We start from the raw sequence: 11,553 nt of genomic DNA, 5'->3' as shown, positions 1-11,553 counted from the left end.
CAGTGCAGACTTTAGGCATATTAATTAGTGTCTTTCTGGATCTTCTGATTTATCTCCTTTTCTCTTATGATTTTTACTTAATAATCTTTCTCTTCTTTGGTGAATGAGTTTTTTCCTAGCACAAGACAAAAAGTGATCTTTTCTAAGACTGCCTCAAAAGTTTAAAATATATTACTATACCTAAAGAGAAAAGAACTTTCAAATTCATTTTGAAATATACGGACACACCCCAATGGGGATGGTGTTAAAATATAGCTACTGTTAACAGTTTGAATATTTAGTATCCCCAGATGACTTTTTTTTGACATTTTATTCATTTTTTATTAGATATTTTCTTTATTTACATATCATATGATATTTCCTTTCCCAGTTTCCCCTCCAAAAAAAAAAAAAACAAAAACAAAAAACCCTCCCCCTGCTCGCCACTCCACCCTCTCCCACTTCCTGGCCCTGGCATTCCCCTACACTGGGGCATAGAACCTTCACAGGGCCAAGGGCCTCTCCTCCCATTGATGACCAACTTGGCCATCCTCTGCTACATATGCTGCTGCAGTCATGAGTCCCCCCATGTATACTCTTCGGTTGGTGGTTTAGTCTCTGGGAGCTTAGTTTATATTGTTCATCGTAAGGGGCTGCAAACCCTTCAGCTCCTTGGGTCCTTTCTCTAGCACCTTTCTTGGGGACCCTGTACTCAGTCCAATGGATGGCTGTGGGCCTCTACTTCTGTATTAGTCAGGTACTGTCAGAGCCTCTCAGGAGACAGCTATCTCAGGCTCCTGTCAGCCAACACTTGCCGGCATTCACAATAGTGTCTGGATTTGATGATTGAATGTGGGAAGGATTCCCGGGTGGGGCAGTCTCTGGATTGTCCTTCCTTCAGTCTCTGCTCCATAGTTTGTCTCTGAAAATCCTTCCATGGGTATTTTGTTTCCTCTTTTAAGAAGGAACGAAGTATCCACGCTTTGGTCTTCCTTCTCCTTGAGTTTCTTGTGGTTTGTGGATTGTCAAATGACTCATGTTGAAGGCTCAGTTTCTGGCTGATGGAGGTCTTGAAAGGAGCTTGGACGACCATGAGGGACCAATCTTTATCAGTGGAATGAATTGCCTACTCCCGGGGCAAGCTGAATTAAGGGGTCAGAGCTCTTTGGAGGAACTTAGATGAGGAGGATATCTTTGAATTCTGTCTCTGGATCTGGTCTCCCTCTCTTGCTGGCTGTCATGGGGTAAACAGCTTGTGGCACACACTCCTGCTCCCATGGCTTTCAGTGTCAGGCCTGTAGCAATGGAGAGCTGGCCTCTGCAAATGCACCAGAATAAACCCTTGCTTCTTTAACTTCATTTATCACAGGTATTTTGTGGCAGCAATGCACAGCTGACTAACACAGCTATTTCATCTGATCACAAGAGGAGAGAGAGCGGTGCTCATTCCTAAAACTGCCGTCTATACCATCTTCTGCACGGACTATCTTTTCCTGTCCAAGGGTATTTTCAAGTTTGCTTCCTATGAGACCCATGACATCCATGCAGTTCCTATTCCACTTATCTCATAAAATTAAAAATATACTTATGGTGCCACTCAGAAATGTAGTCTTCAGCAAATGCTTCACTTTACATCAAGTTATTTATTAAGCAACTGGAGACTGATCTATAACACAGTATTCTAGTAAAGAGATAATGGGAGATATTTGAAGGATTAAAACCCAAAGAAAGTGGAGTGGAAAGATGGCTCAGCGGTTAAGAGCACTGACTACTCTTCCAAAGGTCCTGAGTTCAAATTCCAGCAACCACATGGTGGCTCACAACCATCTGTAATGAGATCTGATGCCCTCTCCTGATGTGTCTGAAGACAGCTAAAATGTACTTACATATAATAATAAATAAATCTTTTTAAAAAAACAAAGAAAATAAGACCATATTTAAAAAGACACAAACAACTTATATACATATTTTTCTTGTAGAGAACTTTGATAATGTGTTGACTACATAAAAATACATTAGTTCTAAATGAAGATGGAAGTGAAAAATAAGAAAATTTTTGTAAATTTTCTGTATAGTGAGTTCACTCACTTTTTAAACAAGATCAGAATATTACTTTACCTTTTTGAGATAACTGGAGATTCACATGCATTTGGAGAATATGATCCTATCTACCCCTTTTCCAATTTTTTCAATTATAACAGTCGTATATTAAAAAAAAAAAGAATTATTATTACCTTATTTAAATTTTATTAGCCACTTTTTTTTTTTTTTTTTTTTTTTTTTTTTTTTGGTTTTTTGAGACAGGGTTTCTCTGTGTAGTCCTGGCTGTCCTCGAACTCAGAAATCTGCCTGCCTCTGCCTCCCAAGTGCTGGGATTAAAGGCATGTGCCACCACTGCCCGGCTATTAGCCTCATTTTTGAAGTGAAGTTTATTTTTAAAATTGTATTATTTATAGGAAGTAAAAATCATATCTTTTCCAATTATTAAACAACGAAAATGTTTCCTGAAATCCTCGGGCTCTTCAAAAGGATGCTTGGGTCACCAGTGCTCTGAGCCAGTATTCTATGCACAAGTGGTCAGAAGCCAGGAGTCAGCTACTCAAATAAAGAATATCCAAAGTGTATAAAGAACTCAAAAACTCAGCGGCAAGAAGACAAACACTCTGACTTTAAAGTGAAAAAGGGATTTCTTGGGCGAGGAGGTGGGGGAGGAAGAAGAAGAAAGAAGGAAAAGGAGAGGAGGAAAGAGTGGGAGAGGGGGAGAGGGAAGAAAGAGGGAGAGAGGGAAAGAGAAGAGAAAAGAAGAAGAGAGGAGAGGAGAGGAGAGGAGAGAAGAGAAATGGATGCCCCATACTACATGAGAAAAATTTAAATTCTAATGAGAAGAGAACTGTACATTAAAGCCACAATGAGATTCCAGCTCTTGCCACTAGACCTGTTATTACCTAGAAGGTGTATGTTAAAAAGTGCTGGTGAACATGAAGGAAAAGGAACCCCTGTGTACTGTTAATAATAAAGCATTTTGAAAGAACATAGAATTACCTCAAAAACCAAATATGGAGTTTCCTTGTTTCCAACAAGTGTACTTCTGGGTATAGCAAAAGGAGTTGAAGTAAGTACTATGGGGAGATATTCGTACTCCATGTTTGTATCTGCATTATTTCAATAGTCTAGATATGGAAGCAACCTGTGTCCATCAATGGCTGGGTGAAGGAAATGTGACATGCACAATACAGTGTAAGAAGAAAATTCTACTGTCTGAGATGACACATGCAGGACCACAGAAAACTATGTGTGCTGGTTTGAATGAGAATGGCCCAGATTAATATATGTGTATGCTTGGTTCCCTAGCACAGGCCAGGGTGGATTAGGTAGGTGTGTCATTGGGAGTGGACTTTGAGGTTTCCAAAGCGCAGGTCATTCCAGTGTGCGCTCTCTCTCTCTCTTTCTCTCTCTCTCTCTCTCTCTCTCTCTCTCTCTCTCTCTCTCTCTCTCTCTCTCTCTCTCTCTCTCTTTCTCCCCCCATCCCTCCCTTGTAGCTTTCAGCTCCTACTCCACAGTCATCATGCCTGCCTGCTGCCATGTTACCCACCATAACTGTAATAGGCTCATCATCTGAAACTGTAAGCCTCATTTAAATGTTTTCTTTTATAAGTTACCTTGGTCATGGTGTCTCTTCACAGCAATAGAGAAATAATTACAACACTATGATTAGGGAAAGAAGGATACTGTATGACCTTAATTTTTGGTGGACTCTTAAAGGTAAATTTCACATGAATTCAGCAAGAAGAGTAGTCACCTCAGACCAGAAGAGGGAGGGCAGGTCGGAAATGAAGATGTTGGTTAAAGCAATACAGTTGGGTTACACTGGAGGAACATATTCTAGAGAGCTACTGCACGGTAGGGTGCTCGCAGTTATATAAGCTCTATGTATTATAAAATCACTAGAATTTTAAGTCTACACCTCAAACAGTAGCATATTAGTGTGGTGACAGAGACATTAACTTGCTTGACTCTTCTATAATGCATATACAAATCAAGACAAGACAATGTACCCCATAAACATAGATACATGATCATTTGTGAACAATAAGGATGGTCAAAGAAAGCATTAGAAGGTGAGCTTGCAAATGAGACCTTATAAATAAAATAGAAAGTAAAATAAAAAAGACTGGATGGACAAAAGAAGAAGCAATTGCCTGTGCCAGGGTGTTGGGATGCCAGGAACGTTAGGGGAAAGAGACGACCATCCTAAGAGGCCTGCCTGTGTTGGCAGTGTAGCAAGTTAGCTGGGCAGGAACAAAGGTAGGCTCCCTACCCTCTGCACCAGGGGTACGGGGAACCACACTGTCCTGCTACACTACTGACGTGTCTGCATCCGGTGTACGGGGAACCACACTATCCTTCTACACTACTGACGTGTCTGCATCCGGGGTACGGGGAACCACACTGTCCTACACTACTGATGTGAGTACTCACGGAGGGGACTGCCTCATGGATGCCTCGGCAGACTGCTGCTGCAGATGCCTTCCCTTGCTGTGTTAAAACAATCCAAAGCCAAAAGACAACAGGAAATATTTACAGACAAAACACTCTGGCATATTCCTCACAGATGTCCCTCTGAAAGGAGAATGCTGTTAATGGTCTTGGTAAAGCCGATCAGGCAAAGTCAACTTCTAACAAGGATTAATTTAGTGTATTAAATTCTTGCTTCTGTTTAATATGTAATTAAAACCTTAGATATTCATTTTGCCCTACAGAATACTGGTTTTGAATCTTAATTTTATCAAAGACCATCACTGACAGTTTGCACTGGGAGCCTCGGGAAAATCCTGCAAGTCACAGCTCCCTCCAGAAATCCTCTGTTGCAAGACCAAGAGGCAAAGGCCCAGTGGAGGCAGACACTGCATCAACGGAACCACATTTAAGGCACACTCCCTAAGATTAAAGAGCTTACAGACTGTCTGGTTTGTTGTAGTGTTATTCTTAAAATAATTCTTGAAACCATACATAGATATTTAGAATAGATATTTAGAAGTTGCCTACTGATTAAAGATAACTAGTTATACTGGAAAAGTTATTTAACTACGATTTTATAAAGACACTAGCTACTGGAAGTCCGTTCTACCTTTTAAAATCTGCCTCTTAACAAAGGCGAAGGAAAATTGTGGTACTTTAAATGTGTCCAAAAAATAAAAATTCTGATCCATCCCTGGAAAATCAGTGCCCATACCAGAAAAATTCACACACCTGCTTTGCTAAAAGACTTCTCTGAAGGGTCAGTTAACATTCCCAACCATTAAATCGAGTTTAAAATCAATAAAACAATAGAAAGGAAGCATCTCCAGTTTAGTAATGGATGAGAGACTAGCATCAATTGTTTCAGGGAAGTATATTCTTAAGAATGCTGAAAGGAAAAAGTATTTAATTTTAAAACTGAAGATAGAATACCAACTGTCAAATTCCATTTCATTAATTTAAAATTACAATGTCTCCTCAATCATTTCAGAATCCAGTGGGGCACAGAAACTAGAGAAGAGCTACTAACCACATTGACCTTGAACTAACCTTGAATTTATGTCCTCATCTGTAATACATGGACACCACTGATATTTACATTGATAAAGCCACTGTGAAAATTAAAGTGAAATAGCTCATATAACATAATGATTGTGAGTATAAACAGTCAATAGATGATAGTGTCATTATAGTAGCTGCAGAATATGCAGAAGGTAGAAGCAGAAGGATCAAGGGTCCAAGGCTAGCCTGGGCTATATCAGACCTTATCTAAAATGTATAATAATTCAGCATATGTTTTAAGGTGGGATAATTTATCACATTTAGACATTATCATTATCAATCATCCCATCTAATAAATATTAATTAGACCTTTAAAAATAACGCACTGTGATTTGAGCAGAGTGACAAAAGTGTAAGAGGAAGGCTATTCTTACTGAGATGGTAAGGGACCTTTCTCTTATTACTTATAATGCATACACTGCCTCTCTTGTTATTTATTTATTTGTTTGTTTATTTATTTATTATATGTAAGTACACTGTAGTTGTCTTCAGACACTCCAGAAGAGGGCATCAGATCTCGTTATGGATGGTTGGGAGCCACCATGTGGTTGCTAGGATTTGAACTCAGGACCTTCAGAAGAGCAGTCAGTACTCTTAACCACTGAGCCATCTCCCCAGCTCTTGTTTTTAATTTCTAAAGTTTATTTTATGTATATGAGTGTTTGCCTACATGTATGCCTATATACCATGTGTCCAAGGTGCTCAGAGGTTGGAATAGGAAGTCAGATGCCCTGGGACTGGGGTTGTAAACCATCATGTGGGTGCTAGGAATCAAACACAGGACCTCTCAAAGAACAGGACCTCTAAAAGAACAGCCAATACTCTTAGCTGCTGAGCCCTCTTCAGCCCTGACAACACTTTCTCTTGGTATTGCAATGGTCATACTGTCTTCAAAACTACATACTCTAGCCTTTTATGTGCATGTCCATTAACACAGAGGAAGCTTTGTGCACCAGTGTAAGCCTGTCAGTCGCTACCTAAAGATGAGGATACAGGAGAGGAGGGAGAGCAGGACTAGGCAGGGAGAGAACAAGTGGTAAGAGAGGTAACAAAGAAAAGGGAACACAACATGGAGATAAAGGGGTCGATGGTGGCTTTGGCTGACGAGTGACCTCTTTTTCAAAGAGCTGCTGATCTGCAAACAGGTGGATTTGCCTGTATGCTTGGTTGGCATCCTGGCACTGAGCACACACAAGCCAAATGAAGCATATTAGAAAAGGGAGACTAGGAGAGCCAGGAGACTGTTACAACACTCACTGTTTATGTCAAGACCTGCTAGTCCCCAGGGACCTATTTTCACATAATCTATAATTATCTCTTTGCTTTAATCGCCTTGTCATTCCCGAGGCTCTCATGGGCACTGGAAAAGGAAAAGCTCATTAACTAAACCTTTTCTCCTCTCTCCAGCCACCCATGGCTTTTAATTGCTTGGTGTGTTATTATCTGGGAGTGCAACTGGGATCATTTTCATAAGAAAGGGAGGTAGAGAGCAGGAAGGGAGCCATGAGTCCCTGAGGTGTGCACCGCAGACAAACCTTTGCTTTCTCAATTATTTATGCCAGCTGAGGTTTTACAGGCTGAATAAATCCATAGCTCAAGTTCATTCTGAGCAGTCAGATCCTCAGGAGAGAGTTGCCCACTTGCCTGTACACACTTGTGTATCCTCAAGGAACAACCAGACTGTGACAAGACATATGTCATCTAATTTATCACCGACCACCAAAGTGTTAACACAGTGTTGATCACAGGCAACAGTGAAATAGGGAAGGATTACACTAACCAACCAAACAGAGACTCTTAGCTAAGAACAGTGCTGTCACTGGGACAGTGGTGTCTCATAATGACTTAGCCTAATGAAACCATTAGGATCCAAATACTCCATCTTTAAAACAGAAGATATGTTTAACAATGACAGTCCTTAAACAGCTGCAAAAGCCAGGTTAGTATAAAACAACATGAGGCTTTGAATAAAATCCTAAGTAGACTTTTATACCAACAGATCTTATAAATAGCAATAAAACTATGTCATGCTACTGCCTGTTATCCAATCACATACTGCTTCCAAAAAATTCAATGGAGTTTCTCTATCAGTGTCAAGCTTCTATGCTTTCAGTCTAGTTTATATTTTAACCAAGAAAACAAAGCATAAAGCAATCATTTTCACCCTAGTTTTTACTTATATTCTTCTACTTTATAATCAATATTACAGAGCAACTAGCAACCAAAGAAAAGTTATTTTTCAAAATAGTCTCAAAATGTTATCACTGCTTAAAAATGGAAACTTTGTAAGTCAACAATGTAAACATCTCTTTGAAATTCTACATGCTTTTTTGTCTGACCACAGCAATGACCTCTGGTATTTTCTGCCAAAACACTTCATTTGTCTCACAGAACAACTAATCAATTCCAGAGCCCATCAATCATTTCAGTTGTATACTAGACTGGTCTTGCTTAGAGAAGGTCCAGATGGCTGCCTGAGTAAGTGGAATTAAAATTCTAACTAATTACGAAGCATCAAACTACAAAATATAACAGAGAAGACCAAATCTTATTGCAGGATAGGCTAAGCAGTATACCTTGCCTTTTTTCTGTTTTTAATTCTTGCCCTAATTTTTCAATGTGTATGTTGACTTCTAGAGCAAACACAAGCAGGCATTCACTGCACAATGAAGTTATTCTGGTGACTGCACCATGTGCAGAGCCCTGTGCTTATTACAGTACCCCCTGCACATGGGCGTCTAAACAAAGCATAGCTCACCTCAGATAACTGAATGGTAAGATTATTACATGTCTTCCAAATCCTAGTTTTCCATAATCTCTTGCAAATGCAGTCCGCACTGCTTTGGAGGCAGACTGACCTAGAGTTTTTGGCTCCTACTTTGAGCACTTGGTCTCTTGTGGTGCCCTCTGTGCTGAGTAGCAGCTGTATTAATCAAAGTTTACAGCTTTATGGAAATGCATACTCTGCCAGCTAGTATTCTAGGACACTTGTGTGCATCTGTATATTCCATACAAACACCATGTGAAACAGACACTATCATCCCCATTCTACAGATGAGTAAGTTGCTCAGGTTCCAGCTGAGTGGTGGAATCCACAGTTAAATGTCTGCCATCTGGCTCCACAGTTGTTGTATAAACTTAACAGAAACCTCGTTATAGCCTTTCTATTACAGGACAACTAATTTCAGAACTAGATGCTCCTGTTTGCCCCTGGGATGCTCTCTCCTATAAGGCAGAAACAAAGATTTGAAACAAGAGGGCAAAACCCCAGGCCCTTTCAGCTCATCTGTAATACTTCTGCAGGAAAGTGGAGCAATGGATCCCAAGCTATTCAAACGTGTGCTGACCTTCCTGAACTTTACAACATATTCAAAATAGTCACAAAATGCATTGTTTTATCTCCTAAAACATGATTATGCAAAAAAGACTTTTTTCTTTCACCCATCTATTATTTGATATTTCTAAAACTCTACATTTACTTCTATTTTCAATCAGTTGAACATAATTCTGACAAGAATTTGTAAATAACATCAGTTACAGCACAATTTGTGTTAGAAAAGTAGGCTGGGTAGTGGTGGCGCATGCGTTTAATCCCAGCACTTGGGAGGCAGAGGCAGGCAGATTTCTGAGTTAGGAGGCCAGCCTGGTCTACAGAGTGAGTTCCAGGACAGCCAGGGCTACACAGAGAAACCCTGTCTCGAAAAACCAAAAAAAAAAAAAAAAAAAAAAAAAAAAAAAAGAAAGACAGAAAGAAAGAAAGAGAGAAAAAGGAGAAAAGTAATAGTACCATATCCAAATACCCTGACATAGATTTCAGAAGATAGTCTGTCTTCATTGTTGAACCACATTTTAATACTTATGAAGAAATTCTAACAGTGTACACCTGGTACTCCACTGTAATAATCCAATATTTCAGTACAGGAAAAAATTACTATGATTAAGTTTATTATAACAGAATTATTCAACTAGTTAAATGAATTGTCTTAATGTAAGGCTGACTAATTATGTTTCCAGAGCTGTGGTAGTAGTAAGAGAATTACCAAGCTTGTAATAGCATAAAGACTTTCACTGGCTCCTACCATTTGTATTTCCGTATGTACACTGTGGCTCATACCTGCCCCACCTCCCACATATACAATAAATAAGCATATAATAAAAAATTGGAAATAGCATAAAAAGATTAATATTTTTATTGGTGAACTAAGTCCAGGTCTAACCAGGTTTACCTGTAGCAAAAGTTCATATTTGGCTCAGTAGTATTTATTATACATTCATGAAAATGCCAAAAGTACTAAGAAAATACAAATGTGGCATATACCTATGATCCCAGCAATCAGGAGATGGAGGCAAGAAAGTCATGAGTTCAAGGTCACCCTCCACTACATAGTAAGTTCAGGTTGACCTGGACCAAATGAAAACCCGTCTTAAGAAAACTAACAAAACAAGAAACAAAAGTACTAAAAATAGCTTGTCGTGGCACCTGGGATCTCTGAGTTTAAGGCCAGCCTGGTCTACATAGTGGGTTTTAGACAGCAGGAGCTATATAATAGAGACCCTGTCTCAAAAAATGAACAAGAGCAACAAAAAGCACTAAGAAAACACTATTCAAAAGTGAAGAAGCAGCCGGGCAGTGGTGGCGCATGCCTTTAGTCCCAGCACTTGAGAGGCAGAGGCAGGCGGATTTCTGAGTTCGAGGTCAGCCTGGTCTACAGAGTAAGTTCCAGGACAGCCAGGGCTACTCAGAAATACCCTGTCTTGAAAAAAAAAGAAAAAAAAAAAGTGAAGAAGCTGGAAGACAAATATCCATGTTCTGTCTCACAGCAGATGCATAAAAATGTGGGGAGGTGAATTAAAATTTCTCCTTTGTAATTGGGTCTGGTAGTTACACACTTGTTAATCCCAGCACTCAGGAGGCAGAGGCAAGCAGATCTCTGAGTTTGAAGCCAGCCTGGTCTACAGAGTGAGTTTCAAGACAGCCAGGGCTACAGAGAAACCCTGTCTCAAAATTCCCCCCGGCCCCTGCCCCAACACACAGAAAAAAATTCTACTTTACAAAAACAAGCAATATTATCTGTGCCATCAGATTTGATCTAAGAGCCATTGCTTTAGGAAGTGGATGAGGGGAGATGGGAAGAAGGGCAGGGAGGCAGAGCAGGAGAGCCATGTGGAGAGATGCAATGGTGGAAGTCAGGTCAAGTTAGGTGGGTTAGCTTAGAGATTGTCCCAGCAAACAGGCCAACAGCTTTATACTACACAGATGTTTCTGCAGGACCCCAAAATGCCCCAAAACATCAACCTGTTCAAATTAGCATAAGTCTGTCTCAGGAATACCTTCCCCAGAACGCTACCTCACTTCTCTGGAAGATATCTGATCGGCTTTTGTTCTGCCAAGTTACTGATCATTCACATTACCAAGACTCAAAAAGAGACTATAATCAGCAGGCCATGTTGGAAAATGCTTTCAGTCTGGGGGCCCTTGCACAAATTAGCACACAAATAAAGATCATTACCATATATAAGTGACTGATACTGTTACAAAGTTAAACTTCATGGTTTCTCTTTTTGGTACAATCCCTCTTCATTTTAGAAAGACAGATAACTCCCTTCAGTAAAGTTTGGGGAGGTCAAGTTTTCCACTTGAAACATTTGATGTTGAAGAGGTAGTAAGGCAATGCTTGGTTAACTAAAAGAATAAAGACATTAAACACTCTCCCTTTTAGTTTGTAAAGTAACAATCTTAAAGAAGTTATTTCATGACTCCTTAAAGTAGCAGAGGATTCCTTTCCTGACTTACATGGTGTTGAAGAAAAAGGATTAGGACATTTTTACACAGTACAAAAACTAATAGAGCTGTTAAGTAGTATATTCCCAGAATCCAAGTAAAAGAATGAATAAGCCAGTGATGCTGGCTCACACCTTTAACACCAGCAAACAGAAAGGAGAGACAGATGAATCTCTGAGTTCAAGGCCAGCCTCTTCTACATACTGAGTTTC

The 11,553-nt window shown here is 39.8% G+C and overlaps 1 protein-coding gene across 4 annotated transcripts in view; it reads right to left on the bottom strand.

Moving 5' to 3' along the window:
• Positions 1-11,553, bottom strand: part of Acbd6 (acyl-CoA binding domain containing 6) — a 142,596-nt gene that overhangs the window by 75,333 nt on the left and 55,710 nt on the right. The gene's annotated exons all lie outside the window — the stretch shown is intronic.

This window comes from Mastomys coucha, unplaced genomic scaffold (genome assembly GCF_008632895.1).
Source record: "Mastomys coucha isolate ucsf_1 unplaced genomic scaffold, UCSF_Mcou_1 pScaffold1, whole genome shotgun sequence".
Lineage (NCBI taxonomy): Eukaryota > Metazoa > Chordata > Mammalia > Rodentia > Muridae > Mastomys > Mastomys coucha.
The sequence above is the reverse complement of the archived record's forward strand: the minus strand, read 5'-3'. Positions and strand labels throughout refer to the sequence as shown.